Source organism: Rhynchophorus ferrugineus, unplaced genomic scaffold, assembly GCF_030347505.1.
Source record: "Rhynchophorus ferrugineus isolate W39M unplaced genomic scaffold, kcgeb_rfMv2 rfM1, whole genome shotgun sequence".
Taxonomy (NCBI): Eukaryota; Metazoa; Arthropoda; class Insecta; order Coleoptera; family Curculionidae; genus Rhynchophorus; species Rhynchophorus ferrugineus.
In genome coordinates this window covers 85,374,589-85,400,745 of record NW_027472580.1, presented here as the reverse complement: position 1 = coordinate 85,400,745, position 26,157 = coordinate 85,374,589, and the positions used below count along the sequence as shown (strand labels likewise).

Sequence of the window (26,157 nt, the reverse complement as noted above, 5' to 3'; positions counted from 1 at the left end):
ACTATAAGCCACAATTGCTGTAGAACTGTGCTACAGTTTTAAATCGGGAGTCTCATAAAACATTATTGGAAACCTAATGAATATTTTAAAGAAAAGTAGGCTTGATGTTTTGAATTGAGTCATTTCAAACATGAGTAAGCCATTATATTTTAAAATTGTTGAAAATTAATTCTAATTATTAACAACACGAGTTTAAATGAATCATACATAATGTATATTTTGGAAAAATTATTAGTAAATTATTATATCTTTATTTTCCTTAAATGGACAAAAATGTTTCCGTTTTAAACCATCTTATATACCTAGTTTAAAATATATTGTACTTATTTTTATCGGGTTTTACAAATACTCTTCAGATCAGTATATGTATTTTAAATTATTTTGTTAAGATTTTATTCTGGTCCAAACTGGTAATATGTCCTTTTATATGGTTTATAAAATAGGCTCAAACGATTACATCAGATAATATTTTTTGTTCAAATACCAGGTTGTTCAATAAATTTTATTAGTCGAGGGGGGAAACAAGATTTCATTGTTTCAGATACATTTTATTATTCATTATAATCTCCATTATTTGATTTTAGCCATATTACAGCAGAAATGGTTTTCCGCGCAATAATTTGTGGTATTTGAGAATAAATAAAATGTTAAAATGTTATTTTGTTTTTAGTCACGTCAACCTCTTGGATTTTTTAGTGACTGGATCTATGCTTAAGCCTACCGATTGGCGAGTGACCAACTTTAGAAATCATCCCAGAAGACATCCGGTCTTATCCAGCCTGGTTACTGGCGTGACTGGGATCATTTCCTTGTCGGATTTGACATTCTTGCCTAGAACAATCATGAATATTAAACAGTGACAAACATATACTTTACGACCACGTTCCAGGAGGATTCGAATCCGCGACTATCGCAACGGTTTACCACTGCGCCACCAAGCCGGCTTGATAGCAAATAGAAGTCAGGGAGAATAAAATCTTGGGAATAGGATGTATGGAATTCGATGACTTCTAATGGTATCAGCACTGTGAGAAGGTGTACTTTTAAATGTTTCTCTTAATCGCTGATCCTTTATAATCAGAACCTGTAATTTTGTAATGTTTTTTTTTGTTAAAATAAGTGTAATTTAGATGTCCTTCGTAGAGATTATCCTCAAGATTTTCATTACCACATTTAAATAGATCAACTCATCTTTCGACTGTTCTGATTGAATGTGGGGACTGGAAAAGTGATTTTTAACAATCGGTTATGAATTTGTTTCCCTGTACTATACCTTGCGAATCTTATGTAGACAATTCAAAAAATGTATTTACTGTTATATGTCAATTGATCGATATCGATAAATTTCATTTCTACAAAGAATTTTTGTCGAAACATCGCTTCGTACATTGAACAACGTATTATTTTGCTATGTTATTTTCGCATTAAATTTATTTCTAGTGTAACTTTTTTGATCCTAATAACAAAGCCATTAAATTTTAGACATTATGGCGCCTATAATGTTGGAAATAATTATTAGAAACCAATCATATTTTTGTACAAAACTCTTCAAGCTTCCAAGCATTCAAGCTTCTGTCCAAATCCTACTTAATATGTGTAAAAGCCATGACAACTTGCCATGTTTGTGAGGAAACATTTTTTGGTAATATTAATAGTCATTTAACATATTTTCTTTAGCAGATATTTTGAATTGCTGTTGAGATTAGGGGAAATCATCGTTAGTGTAGAGAAAAACTAAGGGTGGTAAATTTTAAAAATCCCCTTGCGGATTTCTAGACTAAAATACTTGGAATCATCAGCCATTTATTTTAACCGACATTTAGGTGATCCCGATTTTTTTTGTGAATTTTTAATATATTTTACGTAGAAGTTGAATTTCCGTTTAGATTAATGAGAATCAACATCAACTTTAACATTTACATTCACTATACTAGTCAATGGATTATTTAGACATTATCAGCATGACATTAAATTGATTACTTAAACTCTGATTTTTTTTTACCAAAAAAAGTAACGAAACTTAAATAATAATACGAGATTTTTTTTTAGTTTGAAGCTTTATTGTGATAAATCGCTACAATGTATTTTACTCGAAATGTTGTCCATCGATAGCTGTCACTTTTTCCCATTTTTCTCGAAAAAACTGATGAAACCGAAAATAACAATGTATCTTTGAAGCTATCCACGAATCGATCAATTTTTTGGTATAAGAAGTGAAGCGCTGCTCAGACAGATCACGACTCATGTCGAAACAAGTAGTAATCAGAAGGAGCAAACTCTGAAGAATAAGGCCAGTGGGGCAGCCCTTCGCATTTTAATATTTCCTAGTATGTTTTCACGGTGCTGCAACATGTGGTCGAGCGTTGTCATGCTAAAGAATATCATCGTTGTCTTTTCAATCAATTGTAGTCGATAGTAATCCCAGTAATACAATTTCAGATATTTTCAACGTACTGTGAAAAAGTGAAACCTGCGAGTGAGGCTTCAACATGATGTGGATTATAATGCACCCGATGCGATTGATACACAGTAACGTCATCTATTGTAATTCCTTTAAAATTAATTTATAAGCCAGATAAATAAGACGGTTGGTAATCGGTAATATAATTTTGAAAAACTAAACAGTTATTACGCCTGAAATATAGGTCCGACAGCCGTGGTTTGCGATTCAGATTTTTCTCCATTATGGCGATTTTTTTCGCCATATCCAATAACGAATTCATTAGTTACATTTTAAACATTTTCCGGTCCATAAACCCGATCTCTCCGATCAACACGACGTCGCGTCGGCCTATCCGATTTCCCCCTTCGGTTGCGACACGACATTCTTCAATTTATACGGTCAAATTATCGGTTCTATTAGGTTTCTTGCGGTCCAGTTACGTAAACCGGTATTGTTTTGCGTATTAATCGCCTTTTTCGATGGAAACACGGTGTTTATTAATATTTAGCGCCGTCGCGTTTGCGCGCCGGACCATCGCTGTACGATGTATTCGTTGACGTTTTCTCGTCTCTGTCCGACGTTTCGGCGCGAATACGACGGATTGTAAGCGGACAAGTTTATCGTCTTTGGCAGTAGTTACTATGAAAGTCGAGCGCGGACGAAATTATCCATATATCGGCTTCGATATTTAAAAAAATGTATGGACGTTTTAAAAATATATCGGAGAACTAAACAAATATTGATATATCGAGCTAAATAAATATCGATTATTTCTTAAACATTTAAAAAAAGTACCGATATATAAACTTTTAAATTTATGTACCGAAAAATATTTTTGGCATTTAATTTTAAAGCTTTTTTAACATTTGCATTGCTGTAATTTTCTGGGCAACTGTCTAGGTTTTTTAAAATATATTTTAAAGTCTCTTTTTTACCAACGAGGATTTATCTGGACTGGACCTACTGTTTAACGTAACATTTACTACTGTTAATGTGTGTTTACTGTAGACAAGTTTTACCCATCCTGATTACTGGAGTGACTAGTATGGTTATTCCTTGTTGGATTTTCCACTGTTTCCTGTAAAGACATTTACAATTGCAAACACAAACATAAAGTACATCCATGCCCCAACAGGATTCGAACCCGCGATTGTCGCAACGGTATAAGGAATGTCCTGTCGCCTTAACCACTGTCGCCTTAACCAAACCGGCTGTCTAGGTTTTTTGGTGAAAATTCATAATCGGTTTATCGGCCAAAGATATCGATATTTTTTTCGGAATCTCTGGTAGTTACTATAGTAAAATATTGCGAAATTAGTATATATGATAAGTTGGAGTTTATATTAAAGGGTCTTTTTCATATTTTTACACATTATATTGTAAAAAAACTGTATACGTTATCATACTTAGTTTTCAGGCGGCTTCATAAATCAAGCGATAGAAGCCATAAGAGGGGGAAGAGAGAGTAGGTGGAGTAGGGCTTACTATTTAATTATTCTTACGTAAATTCTCATGAATTTTGTGACATGTTAGAGCTGTAGCTATATGAATATAATAATTGCCATATTAAAATAATTCTATCGCATTTCTGCTCTGACGATATTAAATCTTATGACATATTAACTGTACTCGATAGGAATCTCCTATGATGGTATCGTGTGATATTTCTGAGACTAAGAGTATGTGACTTATACTTGGGTAAATGAAGACGTAACAGGTCAATTGAAAAGTCCGGCCTACCATAGTAAAACACATTTTTTTGGCAAAATTAGTTTTTTTTATTCAACATAATTCCCTTCAAGGGTGATACACTGATTATAGCGACCCTCCAACTTTTCGATACAATTTTTGTAGTACGATTTGTCCTTTGCTTTAAAATAGGCCTCAGTTTCGGCGGTCACCCCTTCATTCGACGAAAATTTCTTCCCAGCGAGCATTCTTTTGAGATCTGAGAACAGGAAATAGTCGTTGGGGGACAGATCTGGAGAATACGGTGGATGAGGATGCAATTCGAAGCCCAATTCATGGATTTTTGACACGGTGCATTGTCTTGGAAAAACAGCACTTTCTTTTTCTTCAAATCCGACTGTTTTTAGGCGATTTCGTCCTTAAAACGGTCCACGTAATGCTATGTAATAGTCGCCGTTGATGGTGCTTCCTTTTCAAGGTAGTCAATGAAAACTATTCCTTGCGCATCCCAAAATACAGACGCCATAACTTTGCCAGCCGACTGTTGCGTTTTTCCAAGGTTTGGAGCGGGTTCATCGTGTGCAGTCCACTAGGATGACTGTCGATTCGGAGTGAAATAATTAAGCCATGTTTCATCCATTGGCACATATCGACGCAAAAATTCGGGTTTATTATGCTTTATTATATTCAAACACTGCTTCCAATCATCAACACGTCGTTGTTTTTGGTCAAAAGTGAGCTCGCGTGGCACTCACTTTGCACAGAACTTTCTCATACCCAAATATTCGTGAATGATATGATGTACACGTTTACTTTCGAGTGTCTGCTATTTAATTCAATTTCAATTTACGGTCATTCAAAATCATTTATATCTGCGTTCACCGTCTTCGGTGCTCATTTCACCACGTCTATACGTAGCATACTAATCCTTGATGGTTGATGATCCTGGGGCAATATCCGGAAACTCGGCATCAAGTGAAGTCTCAGAGTCAAGTCAAGAAATTCCTTTTTATCCATTTTTTTAAAATTACAAATGTTGCTTCACTCAAAATGTTATAATTCACAAACTAATGATCCGACAGCTGTCAAATTTATACCCGCATCTTTGGAGGGTTAGGACTTTTCAATTGATCTGTTAACATGTTCAAAGGATTGTCCTATTTTGGTACCCAAAAAATGCTTAAATGCTTTAATATATTAGGCCTATAAATTCGTTTTCAATATTTTTTTATTTGCAGCTCTATTGTGAAAAATATAAAGGTATAACCTCTTTAGCCCTTATAATGTTGCTTTAGTATAAATATAGTTAGTGTGGTGTCAGATATCAAATACGGTGATAGTACAGTTAAATAATCGATCAAAGTCATTGACAGTAGGTGTGAATTGGTAGCAATATTGACAAGGGATATAAAAACCATGTGACGATCTTTCTTTTTTTTTCATTTTCCTCCTTATTAATTAATCGAAACCGAATAATTGTTCATATAATTTTTAGGATGGTAATTAGCAGGCTGTCTTTTCCTCCAACAACTTGGATCATTGATTGGTTCACACTTAGACTGATAACAGATTCCACAGAGCATAAAATTTAGAATCTTTTTTATTTAAATTTTAAATTTAAAATTTAGAAAAATTTAGAAGGGTCTTCAAATTGAGATAAACTGACATTGAATATTTAATCTGTTGTTTGTTATTCAATCATTGTTGTAAAATCACTATGGCTAGTTATACTATTGAGCAGTTTGAATTGGTTAGTTTGAAATCATCCTCAATAATAAGGCGCATTTTTGAATGAAAATCTATTCTAACAAACATAATTGCCATATGTGGAATAATGCCAACCCACACAAGATTTTAGGTGGCAGTACATCTACAAAAAGTTACTGTTTAAGCTACGATTTAAATTCCCTACTACAACTACGACTAGTTTTTGTAAACCGCAATCGTCCAATGCCCTTATAGTCAACACCACTTTTGCTATCATTTAATTCGAGTGGATTTACATGGCAGTTAGATTAGGCCACTCGCATCCATGTCACCATTGGAATCTTCAGTGAACATTTGAACGATGTTAATATAGTACATCTTTACGCACAGATTACATTCATCACATTTTAACATTGACCTGTCGTTGAAAAATCATATAAAGGGTAAGAAACAAAATTATGTTGCATTCGAAGCACTTCCTGGATAAATTCTTCTGCGAAATACGCAGAACACTATTACTATAAGAAAATTCCTTACCGATGGGTATGCCATCTTTATAAATCCGTAAAAATAATTTCACGGCTTTAGATTTTTTCAGATTAGAAGGTTGATAAAATATTGTTAATTTAGATGTAGAAATTTTGATGTTTTGTATTGGGACTGGAAGAAAATCCTTCGTTGGGAAAATAACTTTCTAGATCTCAACGATACAAAGAGCGGAAAGTTGTAAGCAGTGAACAAAACTGAGTAATTAAGTAATGAAGTAATTAAATATTTTCTTATATTTTGTAATATTATTAAGAAAAAGAGAAGACCACTTTGTAAGACTATGAGAAAAGTGAGAGTGCTACGTATCATGAAGTTACTTTATCAATATCTGCTGGGCATAATTTGTTTAACCGTTTTCATTCAGGTACATTTGTTGTGAAAATTAAATCACTGAGAAAAGCGAATTACATTTTCGAGAAAGCCCAATAAAATAAATAACAGCAGTGTCGATTTTACAATAGAATATAATGTTGAAGCTCTTAGCGAGGGAGGGATTTTTGTTTGTATTTGTTTTACAATTGTGAGTGTCCAAAAGGTCTAATTTTGTCTAAGCAGGATGATCCCAGTTATGCCAGTAACCAGGCTGGGTAAGACCGGATGTCTTCTGGGATTATTTCTAAGTTCATTACTCGTATGTCGGTAGGCTTAAAGCCGAGGGCCGTAGTTCTGAACCGAAGCTAACCATAGTTGTTATAAAGGAGATCCTAAAGTATAACAATTTTTTTCACATAACCAATATTTCCAGCTAGAATCAATTGGTCTAGAGACCCCAGGATTCGACAGGGGTTGTCGTATTTTATTACCTATCGCGAATGATGAGTGGGTAGTGCTTTAATCAGCTCATTGGAATGTTGCAATGTGCTTCGTGAAGCTGTCCACGAACGGGATGCCTGATTCCATATAGGTATTCGCGTTCCTCGCTAACCATGGGGCATAGAGCAACGCGCGTTTTGGATTGGAATACTTACAAACTATGAGTTGTCTCTCAGAGACGTACTTGAACCACATCTGTGCTCCAAAATGGCAAGCTGATCGGGCCAGCATTTCATACAGGGTCGCGTTCTGGGGAATGTGCTTTTTCTGCAGAATAGTGCATATAGGAGGCTATACACGCCATTGCCTTTGCAGATAGCGTGTTTAATTGAACCTGTAGTCGTATTGGAGAACCAGGGGATAGGGACTTTATCGATTTGAAGGCAGTGGGCACGGAACTCGCTCCGATTATGGAATAAAATAGGCGAGTTTTGCATGGGTTTAGTTTTCTGGTAACTACAGATTAGTTGCCAGACTTCTATCACGCGATCGCCTGGTTGAGTATAGGCTTCTTGGAGTATGTTACGAATGTCATCGGGACAGTATCCGGTGGTGAAAAACGTGGTATTGTCAGCATAAAATGCTGTGTTCGATTTCTTCAGCAGTGGGAAAATGCCCATGTACAAAATGAACAGGGTCGGGGCTAATGGAAAACCTCGTGGAACTTCTGCGGAGATTTGCTTCCGAGAGGAAACTAAGTCACACAATATTTACTTGAAGATTCCTGTCTTCCAAGTAAGAATGAATTAGGGAATTAGGTCATCTGGTAAACCTAATTTTTGGGCTTTGAAAATGAGACCGTTGTACCACACTTGGTCGAGAGCTTTGAATACATCTAGAAAGAGTGCTCCAGCTCTACGACCTTTACAAAGGACCTGATGTATGGTGGCTGGACGCGGGCAGCTTGATTGCGTCAGTGAAACTATTGAGAGCGTGCAATATCGCTTTTTCGACAAGTTTGGAGAGAGAACTTGAGAGTGTTAGACGTAAGCGCAAAAAGAATAAAACTGTCTATATAAGGTAAGAAATAAAATCTTGCTCTTCTCCAAGCACCACCTTCCGCGAAATGCGAAGAACGCTATCACTAAACGAAAATTCGTTAGTAATAGGTGCGCCATCTATTGTAAATCCGTAAAAATTATTTCACGGCCTTAGTCTAGTAATATTCAAATGATATATCAAGATAAATGTCGTGTATATACAATTTATCCCAAACATCTTTTTAGTGTGTGTGTGTCCATAATTCCAGCATGGGAGAGAGGGAGACAGAGTTAAAGAGAAAGAGACGCAGAAGGTAAAACATTTGTGTTTTTATCTTTCGGTGTGTCGTGTGGCGGCGATTCGGTCGATCGTTGCCAGTCCAGACGTTAGACAATTATTAGAATTGCGAATATTTAAATAAGTTACTACCGGCTGATTACGTCGACTATGTCGAGCCTGTTTTAGTAACGCAATTGGGCGTAGTGTTTTTAACGATGTGCAGTACATTAAAGGTAAATAAAAACATACGGTGTACGAGAAAAAATTATTTGTACTGAAATCTCCGAGATCATTTATAGAATCATAATTAGTTTCTAGTTAACTATCTACAACTGTAAGTTGATTTTTGATCGATGAAACGTTGAAAAAGTAATCCAACTTTCTAATATTGGGTTTAAGAAAAAGTTTTTCAAATAAAATTCAAATATTTGTCGTATAGAATACAAACCAGTTCATTAAAAACAAATGTCCTCCATTATTATCGAAGATGTTTCGCCATTTTTCGAGTAGAGCCAGGATTGATCTATTCTACGAATAACTAATTCGAAGCAATATTGTTAAGAAGTATTGTCTTTTGATAGTCTTTTTTTTACTTTTTCCCGTGTCCGAATGATGTATCTCTTGAGGTTATCCACGAATTGATCCATTTTCTGTATCTCCATAAGAAGTTAGAAAGGTCCTGAATCAAGTCATGACTCATATAACGGAACAAGTAGTAATCGGAAGGAGCATAGTCCGAAGAATACGGCGAATAGGGTAGCAACTTCCCATTTTGAAAGGTTCCAACTATGTTTTCATCGGTTTTGCAACATGTGGTCGAACGTTATCATGCCGAAGATTAACATTGTTGTGTCTTTGCTCATATTTCGATCGTTTTTCGCCCAGTGGGCAGGCCAAACGCATTACGTAGTCGACAGGGCTCCGCAAGCGTCAAAAGCAGTATTCACAAATTGACGTCGACACACAGCATTCGATGACTTTCAGCTGTCTTTTTCTTTGAAATTGGAATAAAAAGTAAAATTCCCGCAAATTCATTTTAGTCAGTGAAAATTCGGACATTTCCAGTGCAGTCAACGCCTGGCGGTGAGGCTACATCATGAAGTTGGTTAATGCTGTTGCAGATCCTTTAAAACTAGATTATTTTAAATAAAAATAAACAAAAAACATATTTCACCGTTATTATAGAAGATGTTTCGTCATTTTATCATGAGTAGAAACGTGAATGTTCTATCCTAATAGATTGAGACAGTCGTTGTCGCTCTAGGTTATGCAGTACTTTCTCAGCTTATCATTTACTGATACTTTCTTGTCAATTTTTATACAAATTCCTTCAAAATTAGGTTGTAAAGAAGTAAGGAGTTACCTAGTACAGTTTCATCACGTCATCCTAATAATTAATTATAAATTGGATTTTTTTTTACAGATATGGTGATATAAAAATATTATGCTTTAGTATTCTGTAATTTAGTATATTTTTCCCTTAATATATATAATATATAGCTATAGGCCCTGGCTTAGTCGACCTTATGGGAAATCAGTCTCTTTTAATAGATCATTTGTTTATAATTGAAAAATTAAACTAACCGGTTTTCTGTAGCATTTGAAAGAAGCAGTAAGTCAAGGAGTGCTATGTTTGGAGTATACGTTGGATACATCAGAACTTTCCAACCAATTCCAATTTTCCATCGACCATCAGAACAATGTATGTGCAGGAGTTGTTGCAATGAAAGTCAACGTTAATCTTTTTTGTGTTACCAGATTTGTGTAAATAGTTCACTAGCACTTCTAATATAATTATTTTGTTCCACTTTTTCAAGAACTTCCTCAGCATTTTCAATGATTGATCAGAATATATAAAATTTTTCCATTTCCGAAAAACCATTTCTGACCAGCAGGTTTTGATAACTTCATCTCATCATTTTTATAACATACACAGTAACTTCATAATCACCTCGTAAACAGCACATATTTTTTTATGTTTTTCCATTTAATGTGTTCTTCAATTTGTCCTAAATACATTGTAAAATATGGCAAACTTTTTCATTAATTTCCGCCATTTTTTCCAGTGCTAACAACTTTCCATCCATTACATACAATACCAATCTCTATGTTTTTAAAGTTAATGAAATTGTTAAAGTTTCTAAAGAATCTTTATCTCAGTTTTAACATCTTTAGAATTCTAATTTAACAAATAATAACCTTACAGTTAAGTGCTACGCCTTTTATCCTGGCGAATCTCTGAACAGAAGAAGTTGCACATCATAGAGTAAAAGCTTATTTAGTTTGTTACCATTATTTGTCTATGGTTATTGTTCTTGCTTCGGCCTTAATTCTCCATACGCTGTAAGTATCTTCACCAAGTAGAGTTGTTTTCTTTATATGTACTCTTCTACACTTTCTTATTTCTTTATTTTTCATCCAGTTTATCATTGTTGCAGCCTTGGCTCTTCTGAAATATTTTATCTCTTCTATATTTGCACCTTTATCTCTTTTTAATAATACCCACGTCTGGCACGAATGTTGGAATTGGTCTGCAAATTGCTTTATACACTTGCATTTTAGTTTTGTTTGATGTTTCCTTTTCATAAATTAATTTTCTATATACAGCGAAGTACAAGCTCGTCGTTTTTCTGATTCTAGAATTTAATTCCATCTCATTGCCCGCATTACTTCCAATTTCTATCTTCATTCGGCTATTTATTACTTCTAGCGCTCCCATCATCACGACTTTTTTAAAATTATTTTGCTTATATTCAGTCTGTTTAAGATTTGCTGTAGGTGTTCTGGCCTATCAGTTGTTATTATTACATCATCTATAAAGGATCCTACTGACATTTCTATGTTTTACGTATTTTTATAGTATCTAAATATGTAGTCTTGTTTTTTCTGTTCGATATATCTTTATTATTTCATCCTTTAATATTATAAACAGGGTTGGGCGTAAACATCCATCTTATTATAATCATGTTGGGTTTCCTGAATAATTAATTTTAATTATGACATGTATATCAATGATTTGTGGTCTTTTCATAAAAATTACTATAAAAATGTAATAACCATAATTCTTCTAGCATCAACAATATTGAAGAAAATATGATAATTTTATTCTCGAACAAAGGTAGTCTCGCATAGCTCTCAAAATGGCCATTACTCACAATTAGAAATTATTTAATATATCTGGGCTCCGAGTTTCCGTCCAATAAAAGCTTAACTTAGATGATATATAGCTTCAAGCTATTCAGTAATAAAGATTACCGCAATATTAATATGAAAATAGAGGGGAGAATTTTATATTGATTTTTCAGTATAAATTTTTTTTATTTATATATTTCTTATTGTTATACTAAAGAACAATACCTTTATAGCGAGTTCGGAAACAACGAATATTTCACGACTTTCTATTAAATTATAGGCACTAGCCATAATCTTTTGACCATAACTAATTATTATATCAATACATCCTTTCAGTTAACCCCTGTAAAATTTTAAATAACACCAAAACCCGATATGTTTATTTTTGTTTCGAGTTTCCCATCAACGGTTTCTTATGTCGTCATTAATTATAGAACCAATTTTATAATTACGAATTAATTAATGGAGGAAAAAGGCGAGCAGAAAACCCGTAATTCGGAGCAATGGGTAAATTAAAACATTCCTGACTAGAAATCGGTTGTATAAAGTAGAAATTGAAGGAAATAGGGCTACTAGGAATGATATGTCTTTTTTTATTTTTTTGTAATGTTTTAAATTAGAAAAAGTTAAATATTTTATAGCGGAAAGCGTGTTGAATTAATAATTAGTTGATTTTATATATTAGGTTAAGTGATTACAAGTAAAGTTCCTGGTCTCGGCAACTAATACAACCGATATCGGATTTACCAGCAGACTAGGTGAGATTTACCACTCATTTTGTAAGTGTTTTACAACGATTCTAAAAAAAACATATATCCTAATTATTTAGAAACTTTGTACAAGAATGTGCAGCCAAGTACACTCTACACTACTATCAGTTTTCTGAAAGTTTTTGGAGAAAACCAAACTTTGATACAGTACTTCGATGGACCACTTCGCTAAGGGGACGATAAACTATACATGATCTACTTTATGTCAAGAAAAGCCAAACACCTTAGCTCATTTGTGGATAAATTAAAATGCAATAAAAACATATTTAACAACGTTAACCAAATGTCTATTATTTTTTATGATCGAGCATTTTTTAGTTCAGAAATATACCCAGAAACTATTTCCTGTGTAATCTTCAAAAGATCACAAGAGTTCATATTCAAACTAACAATGCTGATGCAATGAGAACGATAGAGCACAAATCATAAACTTATATAAAAAAGTAAGTAAAGTAAAGCATTTTCATTGAGAAAAAAATGTGATTATTGTGGACTATATCATATTTATATAACACAAGGACTGAAAACTTTCGGGCGTAGCAAAGAAAACGCGTTTTTTTGTTCAAAATTGACTCACACAATAACACTTGTAGAACGATTTATTTTTTGCCTCAAAATAGGCCTATCACCAGTTACTGTACATTCATGGCGAAACACCGAATTCAGAATCATCAACACGTTCTTGTTCTTGGTCAACAGTGAGCACTTTGAACAGAGGTTTGTCATAGTGAAATGCTCATGCAATATATAACCAATACGTTCTTTTAATATCTTTACGATTATAACTCACCCAAATTATTTTTTTCGAATTTGTGATTTTTTTTATGTTTTCTGGTGTTACCACCTCATTTGGACGTCCACTGCGTTCTGTATCATCCGTATCTCTATGACCACGTACCTACGACCACGACCTCCTTTACTATAGTTCTTATAACACTTTTCAAGCCATTGCTTTGCTTAAATAGTATTTTTTTCCACCAAGAAGCAGTGTAAAATTAAATCACGAATTTGTTTTTAATCCAATTGTTTTCAAAATAATAAAAGTAGTGTCCCTCTTGGCACACTAATTCATAAAACGTATGAGTAGAATATCATGAATTTTTTTTCTTATTCCATGATGATCAGCTAGAACCAAATGGTCTTTTGCTGATGTCGTTTCGGGTTCAGGATGTGAGTGTTTTGCGGGTGACAGAGACCTTGGGTTACGATTGGGATTGTCGTAGTCGGTTTGCTACCGAGGTTTGTGGATGGGTAGGGATTTAATCAAGATGTTGTCGTGTTTTAAGGAGCCTAAGGAGAACCTTACACTGAACATGTTCGTGATATTATTCTGAAACGGGATGCCTGATTGTAGGTGAGTGTTGACGTTACTCGTAAACCATGGGGCATTGAGTAAAGGGCGGACTTTTATAGATTGGAACACTTGGAGTAGTTCAAGTTAGCTCTCAGAAACATACCTGTACCACACCTGTGCTCCGTAGAGTCAGACTGGACGGACTAGACCGAAGTATGAAATTTTTTGGTTTCTGGGGATGGGGACTTTATCAATTTGGAGGTGATAGACGCGAAACACCTTCTTGCGGTGGAACAGAATAGCCTGAGTTTTGCTCGAGTTTATCTGCAGTCGCCAGAATTTGTACCACGCAATGGCCTGATTTAGCTGGTCTTGAAGTCGGTTGCGAATATCGTCGGGGCTATAACCGGTTGTGAAAAAAGCGGTATCATCTGCATAAAATGCTGTGTGAGAATGTTTGTGGAGTGGGAAATCAACCATATATAGTTAGGGTTTGTGGAGCACTTTGCGGGACTCCTGCGGAAATCCGTTTACGAGAGCAGACTATGTCACCGATCCACACTTGAAAGGACCTACCATCCAAGTATTAATCCTTCAGGGAGATTAGAGACATCTAAAAATATGGCTCCAGTTTTTCGACCTTTTCTTATTGCCTGGTAGATTGTTTTATACTGATTTAAAGTTTTGTTTTGAAAGTTAGTACTAACTGAAAAAGCGGTGAATGCAGAAAACTAGCGCCGTCTATAAGTTAGGTACGGGACTGTTCAGTCCATGTGTTATAATATTTGTATAATACACATGTATAATATTTATGAGTATTGTACGTATTTGTAAGTATCATGATTTAAGAATAGATCAAATGATTTTAGTTCGCAGATAGTTGAGTAGAAGAAGAATTGTGTTGGACTGCTTTAGATTTTGAAAGAAAAGCAGAAATAAAATTCATTTCTGGGGAAATTAATAGTATACGTTAATTTAAATTGATACAATAGTTAGCCAAATGTGCAAAACTATTTTTCAGACCATAATATTTAAACTTTACACTGGTCGTTCGCCTGGTTTGAACAGTATTAAGGTAAGCTAGTACGGGCGTGTACCCAAATAGTAAAATAATAATGCTGAGCAACTTAAAATTGCTATCCAAGGCAAGTGGAAAATGTTAAATCAAGATTATATCAAACACTGCCGAAGAAACAGATTGAAGTTATGAAGAATAGAGAAGGTATCCATTACTGACTTTACCATTACCCATTACATACATTTACATCAGTTTTTCCTAATTGTGCTATAGTTTTGTCGCGGCATTCGAGTGGCAACAGATGACCCTTTGTAATGTTTGTATGAATGTAATTTGCTAAAGTTTTGTCGCGGGGGTTTTCATTGTAATTTTTTTTCACCAAAATTTTCCAGCAGTATATAAGCAACCCCAGGTTATACGATGCATCATCGCTGTCGAAGGCTAATTTGTGTATAGCTTACGTATTAAGACAACCGTTTTTTGATCAATAAAATGAATGTTTAAGGTATAGTATGTCAAAGTATCCGTATTAGGTGATCATCTACCTCAAAATTAATCATTTAAATTATTCCAACACACATATTCATACGAATCATCGGATATAATTAACTTTGTTCGTTCAAATCGCATTTCAATCTATAAATTGTTTGTATAAATTGGTTCAAACGTTAATTTTTTTATTTAACGATCCATTAATTCGTATGCATACGGCTGTAAATTGGATTGATTAAATGATTCCATCGTACAAAAAGGGTTTATTTATTATTTAATTGAGTAGGGCTAGGGAAAAATGGTGGGCAATTCTGTTTGGAAAACGTACAGGCATGTCTTAATTTGATTTATTCAATATACAATATGCCTATGTGACTATTTGTAATATTATGTAGAGAATAATCATATATCAAGCGGTGTTAAATGAGGCGAATACGGAAATTAATGTTTTTATTGACTTTTGGTGAATCGACGTAATTTTTTGATAAATCCAGCGACAGCTGGTTATCTTTGAATTTATCTTGGTTTTTGTACGGGATAAATACTCATATTCAAAATTGTATCACATGACGCGTTTCGGAGAAAGCATGAGTGATGTTTATTTTTGCACAGATGTAACTTAACAATCAATAATAAGCAAAATTATGAAACAATGGTATTGACTTTTAGTAACTAAGTTTTGAATAATTAAAATTAAATTAACTTTCCCAACCACTCAGGTTTGATAGGAAAACTAGTTGTATGAATAAAAGGTGTTATTGATTTCGAACTTTGATATTAAATAGACAATTAAATCATAATTGTGCTATGATTTTGCACCTATGTTTTATTGTATCTTATATCATGAAGCTATTTTTGCGTTAAAAAATATTGTGAGAAAGGAAATATTTGAAGTTCCTCTTAATATTTTTTTTACGATTTTAAAATAATCAGTTTTTTAATTACGTTTTACATTAGATATGCTTAGTACAATTTTAATTTACAAATTAATCTATTACTATTGCATCAGTGTACAACCAAGACGAGTGTGGGATAAATATATCAATATATATTTCCTAAATTAAAATAAACTTGGGCTACTTAAGAGTTAAGAGCTAAATTAACACTATAAGTTGGTGCGGTTTTGTTCATTTCAAACTTCTGATTTCCTGCCTGTTGCTCAGTAACTCTATTGCTTCAACGTTTCTATAATTTAGTAATTCTATTTCGTGTTTGAACTTTGACCTTGGAAACTTCGTAAATCTATTTGATTTCGAGATTCGATCATTGTGCAATTCTTTGTTGATCACGTAGCGATAAAAATTGATAATTAATCCAAGAACTTTGTTTGGATTACTAAACTTACTAGTAGTCCATTCTCTTTGATTTTAGTTCAATTTGGGAGATCTTCTAATTAGCCCGTACAGTTCTTTGATTTTGAGGCTCTAGGATTCTCTGCTCTCTGCGGGTGGGAGGGTAAAGGACAAAGGTGACACCATATCCTTTATTAATTGTCTTAATAATCGGGGTGGGCCATGCGAATCTGTATTCGAAATTGAATTGAGACCGAAATAAGTAGTTTTTTGTTTCAATGGAATTGAGACTTTTCCCCTCTCAATTGGTCGGCGCGAACATCTCTATGACGATGGAAGATGACAATTTGGGTTTGCCGGGGTTGGTTTGCAATCTCCAAAATTTTAACCACTTGGATTCATGGGAATGTCCGGCATAAATCAATTAAATAATGCTGGTGCTAAAGAGCGTTTTATAGACACCGGCTTTGAGTACTTTATGACCATTGGTTTTTCCAATGTTTACCGGTTTTAGTCTTCGGGTATACATGCTCTAATGGTTTTTTATTCCTTTATTTTTTTTTCATTTATTTATTTTATTTATTAATAAACGAGTAGTCTAATGATTGCATGAATGTTTGGTTTGGTCTGGTTTCACATCCTTTTTGATAGGAATGTCTGACGTAAATAAATTGAATAATACCGGGACTAGTGGAAACCTTGACACCGCCTCTAGACTAACTCATGACACCAAAGGGTTTTCCCATTGTTTACATGAAACAACCATTTCTCTAAGAAAAGCTGCAACAAAATGCTCATGCCTTCGGGTATACTTGCATTGATGGCTTTATAGATAAGACTCTGATGTCAAACATTGTCAAAGGTTTTTGTTAGATCTAAAAAGACCGCACAAGGTTTATGATTTCTACCCATTGTATGTTGAAGTTCTGTGGTCAAAAGAGTAGTCTGATGAATTTGAGTGGTCAAGGCACGGATCCGTTTCGCTTGTAATGCCATTGTTATTATAATTAGTCTTTAATTTTTGTTTTCGCTAATGGGCCAAAATGGATGCTAGTGAGGAATAAAAAAACCTAAATTATCAATAAAAAATGAGATACACTTTACTGATGCTGAGATATTGGTTATTTTAGAGGAATATAGCGATAAAGAACAAATATTTAGCCACGATTATTTATATTTTGCTTTTTTTACCAGAATACATATTTTGTTTATTTTATCTTAATTTTATAGTACGTTTATCGAACTAATCGAAAGTTATTGGTGAATGTACATGTTCAGTTTTTGTCTCATTTTACATTAAAACTTTTACATATAATTCAGTAAAATAGGGTGTATTATGATTTTATTCTAAATTATGACCTGTACTCGCTTTGGCGGTACATATACTAAAATTGGAACGATACAAAGAAGATTAGCATGGCCCCTGCGCAAGGATTACACGCAGAATCGTGAAGCGTTCCAAATTTTTAATAAACTCTTTTGTAGAAGGGATGGGCAACCCAGACTAAAATCTTTATATAACCATCTCGACCAATTGGGATGGGATCTGCTAGTCAAAGACAACAAGCTATTGGAGGTTAAACAACTTTTTCACCAGTCCCCCTGCGATTCCATCACTAGCAGAGTTAAGCAGAGTCTTCTCTGTCGCCTTCGCATTGGACACAGTAGGCTCACTCATGAGCACTTGTTGTTGGATCAAGATCGCGTCAATTGCGCCCTCTGCTAGTCCCCTCAGAGCATCCGCCACATCCTCTTGGACTGCCGCCCACGTGAGCATCTGCGTTTGAGCCTTGGAATGCCGAGATCCCTTGGTCTTCTGTTGCAGCTTAAGTACATAGACATTATTATTAATTTTCTGACTATGTCTCGCCTAATTGACCGGCTATGATCTCTGGAACTGTTTATTTTCTTTTTTCTTTTATTGGTTTAGAATTGTTAATTATAATTTTATCATATCTTATATTAAAATTGTTAATTTAAACTATATCTTAAGTTGTACGTCCCAAATAGATAGATAGCCCCTGAGGCTGACGGGCTTGTGATTAAATAAATAAATAAATAAATAAATAAATTATGACCTTAATTTAAAAAAAAACACGTCCTCATCTGGCCATATTGTGGAATTCTGTTCTTCCGCTCAGTGAACCAATTTACCGCAATCAGATTTGCTCTTTCGGTAATCGAACTAAGCTGATGGGCCTATAGTCTGAAGGCAAAGAAGTCCGCATCACCACGACGTATGCGAGGTTCCAGATTTCGGGAGAATATTGGAGCCGCATAATTGAATTAATTATATTGGTTATTTCAGCAAATTGTACCTGTGGGACTTTTTGAGTTGGAATACCGATAATTCATCGTATCCGGTGCCTTTTTTGATTTGAGATTTTGATTATTTTCTCTAAAACTTTTGGGAAAATTAGCTGGTTTTTGAGGAACTTTAGAAGCGTTATGTTCCCTAGATTTTTGTCTGCCAAATCCTGTTTGTTTCTTACCACCCTTAGTGGTTCAAATATTGGTCCAATGGACTATAAGTATTCCTTATGATTATTGTTACATACATGATATACATGCAATCAATTTAATAAGTGATACCATGTGTAAAATATTTTGTAGGTCCAAGAATCAAATCGATTCTAGTAAACGTTTTTGTCTACCCAGTTATAACTCACATTTGGCTGATTGACAAGTCCGTTGTGGTGTACACTAACCTTAGAGTTGTGCAGAGTTTTATAGATTCTACTCGTGGAATGATATATGGATTCTAGCAAGTTATCACGCTGTATCACTTTGTTAGAAACTTAATCTTGTTATACACAAGAATACATGTTTATAGACTACTTTTAATCAGGCAAAAGACTACGCTCAGAATATTTCGGTAACCTTTTGGGCCAATTGGCTGTAAAATCAGTCTGAGCCGTTCAAATGTAATGAACTAGATCATAAAGTTAAAAAAAAATTTAATTAGTGAATTAAAATTCCTATTGTAATTAAACATTGATCTTATCCGCCCCGCAACTATAGCAAGACGCTCATCAATGTTAATGTGACTCAGTAGTAGTGAACAGTTAAAGTGGTTTAAATAATAAACATTTTATTAAAAAAATAATAATTAATTAATAGCAAATTAATATATCTCAACAGCTATAAATATTTTTTAGGTAGAAGAAAGGAAATTTGTAATTTTAGTTTGTCGTAATTGATGAATATTTTAGAAATTGTCTGTTTATATTACTGTCAACAAGTATTAGAAATTTCCGGTAATCCAGAGGCGCCATATAAGATTTTGTGATAAAAAGCATGTACAAACCAACAAGTTTTTATAATAATGATTAATTATTTCAAGAGAAATAATATTTGCGTGTTATTTATCGTTGATGTCAAGCTTTTTACTTAGTAACCATTAAAGTATCTAATAGTCATCATCTCAAAAAAAAACATGTGTTGTACATTATCTAAATTTCACCTTCATAATGCAACAAGTTTTAATGCTCGATATTGTAAACTATCCGCGAAAGATACTGTGCGATGAATGGCGGACTTTTAACTTATTTACCGTCGTGTTTATTCAGTAGTAGAAACAGTCGAGATTATATTAGTTATCTCGACGCGAATTTCGTATATTGCAGCACTGAGTTGTTGACAAAAACAGTTAGGACGTCATTAATCGTAAAATTTTAAACATGTTCACACTACAGCGGGCATGTCAATGGATGTAAACATTTTAGACAAACACTTAATTTAGTTGTGTTATTCGAATTTAATACCTGTATAGATTTCCGTTCGCGCAGCGCGTCACTTTGATTTGGAGTTATTAATTTGTTGCGAATTGAATTGTTTGACTGAAATTGATCATGATTATGTTAAAACGCGCACTTTATAAATTGATTATTAAAGTCATTTATAGTTATATTCGTAGTGGCGTAAAAAATTTCGAACTTTTGATATGTTTGACTGAACTTAACGTAGTTAATTGTTTTTTTATTATGAAAACATTATGAACAGCTTATTTTATGGTGTTTAAAATGTTGCCTCCATTATTTTGAAATTCGAGGATTTATTGTTCAAAACGGATATACCTTTACCATTACCAACTCAAAATAAAATCAAACGTATACTAATATGTACATATTATGTATCTCATATTTACTAATTTTTTTTTATTAAATAACTGAAATTAAAATAATTACAAGCTTTTAATTGAGGTACTGGGAACATTAATAAAAACGAAATAACACGGTATATTTCAGTATCGGAGTGACAGCATCGATTGTATTGGTGTGTTTCCTTTGCATTTGGTCTTTCCACATCACCAATACGCTGTAAATGTTAATGTACTGTAAAAGTCCCGGGTGTAATGAAGAAAACGTTTTTTTTATTCAAAATTGGCTTTATTCATAAATCATTCCAGCGCCGCTCTAACATTTCAATGCCACTTTTATAGAACGATTTGTCTTTTGTCTCAAAATAGGTCTGTCACTAGTTGCTGTCTACTCAGATGACAACCGTTTTGAATCCGGAGTGAAGTGATCCATGTTTCATCCATTGTCACACATCGATGCAATAATTCTGGTTTGTTTTGTCTTAACATGGCCAAACACTGCTCAGAATCATCAACACGGTCTACAGTGAGCAAACGCGTCAACCACTTTGAACAGAGTTTTCTCATAGCAATATAAAACCAACAGGTTCTTTTGATAACTTTACGATGTAAACTAACTCACGCAACTTCACTTTTCGATCATTCAAAACGATTTTGTGTATTGTTTTCATGTTTTCTGATGTTACCACTGCATTTGGACGTCCATTGTTTCCTGCATGGACCTTCCTGTGAAAGAACTTGTATACCAAATGTACCGGAAAGTCATTACCATCATGGAGCCATCGAGCCATTTTCTAATTGTTGAAATTGGCGAACTGTTGCTCTACAACCGCGTGTCCCATTGATGCGAAAAGTTGAGAGTCGAGACAAGGTCTGGAGAGTACGGCGGATGAGATAATATGTCTATTTGATAATAAGTGCTTTCAACGCTTCCTTGACGAATTTTGCTTTGTGATACGCATTATCGTGCCTAAAATCACTTTAATGCATTTTCGTGTCTATTCTGGATGTTTTTTGATGAATTCATGGTTCAAATTAACCATTTGTTGTCGGTAGCAATCACAATTAACTGTTTCACCAGGTTTCAACATTTCTTAATACACCACGCCACTGTAGTCCAACCAAACACAGAGTATTGTCTTGCCGCCAAAACGATTTGGCCTTGGGGTCAATCGGTCGGCTTCGCCAGGCGATAACCATGATTTTTTGCGCTTAGGGTTTTCAAACTAAATTCACTTTTCATCACCCGTCACTATTCATGCCTTGAAGTAGCATTTTACAGACTTTTTGCTATTTTCCTGTCATTCAATTGATATGTGATCTTCCCATCTTTTGCATGCTCAAGATTCTACCAGCAAGTGATGACTTTCAGTGGCTTTTTCAAGCACAAAGCGACATTTTCAAGGAATCTATGACGATGTTACTCTCGCAAAACATGACATATATAGCTTTGAAGCTTAATTCCGATAGAATAAAATAACGTATGTGTTAAATCAAAACATTGCATACTTCAGCCTAGCGAAATTTGTTAGAAATGTCGGTAACGACTTTTTGATACATCTGGTAATTTATTATACCATGCGCATTTTGTGACCGATGATTATAATTGTAAGAATGTTCGTCGGGTCGGTCAGTCGGTCGAAATGTGTGGCTGCCGCTGCAATTATTTGTCAGAACACTCACTACTATTTTTGGAAGGAATTTGCACGAGAACTGATAATACTGATTGAAGAAATACTGTTTATTTCAATGTTAAATGATACATGTGGTCGACGGGAGAATTGAAAAGATATTAGGTTAGGTAGAGGAAGTACTGTAGCGCTGTGGTAGTGGTACTATTACAAGGAGATGGAGAAAAGAAAAGAGAGCAAGACGTCGTCGTGATGGTCTTTTATAGCCTGGAACTGCATGGTACCAATCCACCGGCGTTGCCAACCTTTGTATTTGTTGATGAATACGTGGTGGCCTAAGGGGTCGTGGCGGTCGCCACATAACTCCCCTCCTAGTGGAACTGCCGTGGAACGTACCTCTATGTGGTGCAGGTTCCGGAGTGCACCCGCAGTCACGCAAACAAACGCCCGGGGACTGCTGATGAGATGGGGATCCCAACCTGAGCGAGGAATTTTACGGGATCAGCTGCCATCGGAGTTGTAGCAGGACGTCGTTCGTCTCGGGGCGTTTACCTTTGTTTGAGGGTACCTATGAGTGTGTTACGTATCCCGTTCCGTGATGCGAGGGTGTTCATGTGTTGATGGTATACTTGATGGGCTTCTGTTGTTTTCGTCCATCAGGCTAGTCTCGTGGGATGTCGTTGACCATGTGATGTTGATGGGTTCCGTTCCTTGTGTTATCCTTCCATGCACGTGTCAAGCACCAAGTGGCTTATGTTGAGTTGATTTACCTGTTGGCCACTTTGATCACGTCGGGGTCACCAATTGTAGGAATGTTCGTCGGGTCGGTCAGTCGGTCGAAATGTGTGGCTGCCGCTGCAATTATTTGTCAGAACACTCACTACTATTTTTGGAAGGAATTTGCACGAGAACTGAAAACACTGGTTGAAGAGATACTGTTTATTTCAATGTTAAATGATACATGTGGTCGACGGGAGAATTGAAAGGATATTAGGTTAGGTAGAGGAAGTACGGTAGCGTTGTGGAAGTGGTACTATTACAAGGGGATGAAGAAAAGAAAAGAGAGCGAGACGTCGTCGTGATGGTCTTTTATAGCCTGGAACTGCATGGTACCAATCTACCGGCGTTGCCAACCTTTGTACTTCTTGTTGATGAATTCGTGGTGGCCTAAAGAGTCGTGGCGAACGCCACATAACAAAAGATCTTATTACCAGGATGGCAAATTCATTTTTATGGATATCGATAGGATGAAATAGATACCGTAACTAGTGCTATACCTCATCAGAAGCTATTACAGTACATTTATGTGAAAGATATGTTGTTAGGCTTTAGTTTTTATTATATGTTCTCCGATAATGTCGAACTACCAACAAAAACCATAATAAGCGCGAAATTTTACTTCTACTATTTAATTCAAATTTAACTTAAACAATGTTTTTACAAACTTATGGCGAATATTCCTCAAAAGCACGTACTTCTAAAGAGATACAAGATATTGATTAACGTGCACAAATTTTCCTTAAATTATTATAAAATATTTATTATTTATAAAATATTCTTCAGAATAGTTCGCGATCTTTATATCATAAAACAACACAATTTAAAACGCGTATAAAACAGATTTCTATATAAAAGTAAGTTTTAAAAATGTGATATATTTATCTGTTGCCTGGTTGGCTATTTTAATGTTAACAATAACTGTAACAATAACGCAATACCAATTGGGTTACTTTTCAATAAGACATTGTATATGTCAGGTAACGGTATTACTCAACGTTAAACCGATTCTGTACGGTATTTCTACACCAGTTACAATTATTAGTATGAAATGAAGATAAAACGAATGATTTTCTAGCAATAAATGCACGGCCAATGATATAAAATGATTAGATGCTGCACGAATGGCAACAATAATACATTCGGATTTCGTCGCTCTATTACCAGGTTAAATTGCCAATGAACAAGTTCATTTTTATATTCCTTGACATCGATACGGACATTCCGAGACTGAAATTAGAAAATTAGAAATGCAGGTAACTGTACTCTACTGTTTGATATCATTTTCGATGCGAAACTCGATGATACAAAAGTTTAATTTATGCAAATCGTCTTTTTTTGTTTTAAGTCCTCTTTATTAACTTTATATGTTACTGTATTTTTATGTTTCCATTATCCTAATTTTATTCCAACATATCGATATGTCATTCATCAGTAATGTTTATATAAATTAATAAAACTGATCTATTGTTAATCGCCTTTTTTTCCTAGCGGCAACATTGCATCAGAAAAGCCACAAATTCTTGGAGCTATGCAAGTGTCACCTTGTTTTTTAGTATTTTCAAAAACAAATATTAATCGAAGTCTATAGCAATTTTTGGGTCTCAGTTCCCAGTATTATTGGTAATGTTATTCAATATATAAAACACGATTTTTTTTAACTTTATCTTTTTAATGGTATGGATGGTATTTCAAATGACAGATGTCAAATTTTTATCCAAAAATTCATGCCAACTATTAGTTTACAAGTTATATATATTATAAGAGTGAATTAAGCCCGGAAACAGGCAAAGATTACTCGCTATGAAGAGCAACTCGGAGATTTAAAACACGAATTATTAGAGTACCGCCTATTAGAAACGATCAAAATGAGTGGATTCGACGTAACGATAAAAAAGCTGAATTATTCGCGGAACTCTTTATCAGCCCGATGTAGCTGTAAATCTGATTTCTCCAATGGAAGTTGCCATAGAAATTGAAAATAACCTCAATCTTAAAAAAGGCTCCTGGAATTGATGATATTTCACCTGAGTTATTAAAAGAGCTGCCACGAAAAACAATAATCACGTTGACATATATATTCAATGCCTATTTGAGACTGAAGCATGTTCCGGAATGTCTTAAGGTTGCTCCAATAATTATGCTTGAAAAACCTGAAAACCGGCGGTATACGTTGGATCTTAGGCCTGCTATTTCGCTGCTACCTGCGATATCAAAATTATTTGAGAAATTGCTGTTAAATCCTGTTATACCCTTTATAGAAATGCCAGATTTCCATTTTGGATTTCGAAATCATCACTCTATAATCGATCAAGTGCACAGAGCAACAGCGGTTGCTGAAAAGGCATTCGAAGAAAAGAAATACTGCCCTGCAATATTCCTGGACGTCTCACAAGCTTTTGACCGGGTATAGAATTTGGGATTAATATATAAAATGAGCAAATTGTTACCATGGAATTACTGTCTATTGCTGGAATCATATATTTTCGAAAGACTTTTCTCAATACTCAAATCTATTTCGGCTGGAGTTCCAAAGGGTAGTGTCTTGGGACCACTCTTATATCTGCTATGTACTGATTATATCCCAAGAACAAAAGAAACAGTACTTGGAATATTTGCCGACGACACAGTTATCCTGGCAAAAGATGTTTCGGTGTCTATCTATGGACTAGAGATAGAACGTAATCAATTATATCACTTTACAAATACCCGGCTCGTCAAGCAGAATCAGCCAAAAACATCATGTTAGACAAAAAACAGATCAAATTAGACTCGAAAGTCAACCAACTGTATTGATTAGTCGGAAAATACTCCCAACTTGGCCCAAAATTAAGGAGATTGGTTTATCAGTCAATAATAAAGCCAATTTGGACACGAACACGAAGTGACTTAAAGCCTTAAAACATGAAATAAGGTTGCTAAGACACAGCAACTTGGAAGCAATACAGCTACTTGAAAACACGCAGGAAATCATAAGATTGAAGGGAACCAAACTACACTAACCTGTTTTGTGTTTATATATATTATTAACTTCAGCTTAAGTAGATTAGTCTTATTTTAATTTGGGAAATACATACTGATGTATTAATCCCATGCTCGTCTTGCATGTGTATTAATGCAAGTACAACAGAACAATAGTAATACATTAATTTATAAATTAAGATTGTACTAAGCATATCTAATGTAAGATG

The 26,157-nt window shown here is 34.6% G+C and overlaps 1 protein-coding gene, 1 long non-coding RNA gene and 1 other non-coding gene across 6 annotated transcripts in view; all 3 read left to right on the top strand.

The window, feature by feature from the left end:
- LOC143191328 (uncharacterized) overlaps nt 1-26,157 on the top strand; it is a 144,538-nt gene that overhangs the window by 61,868 nt on the left and 56,513 nt on the right. The gene's annotated exons all lie outside the window — the stretch shown is intronic.
- On the top strand, nt 8,557-12,558 carry LOC143191419 (uncharacterized). Its single transcript, XR_013004500.1, has 3 exons — nt 8,557-8,694; nt 12,279-12,351; nt 12,423-12,558. It is a non-coding gene; the product is annotated as an uncharacterized LOC143191419 (long non-coding RNA).
- LOC143189368 (U6 spliceosomal RNA) lies at nt 17,821-17,927 on the top strand. The gene has a single exon (XR_013003827.1). It is a non-coding gene; the product is annotated as a U6 spliceosomal RNA (small nuclear RNA).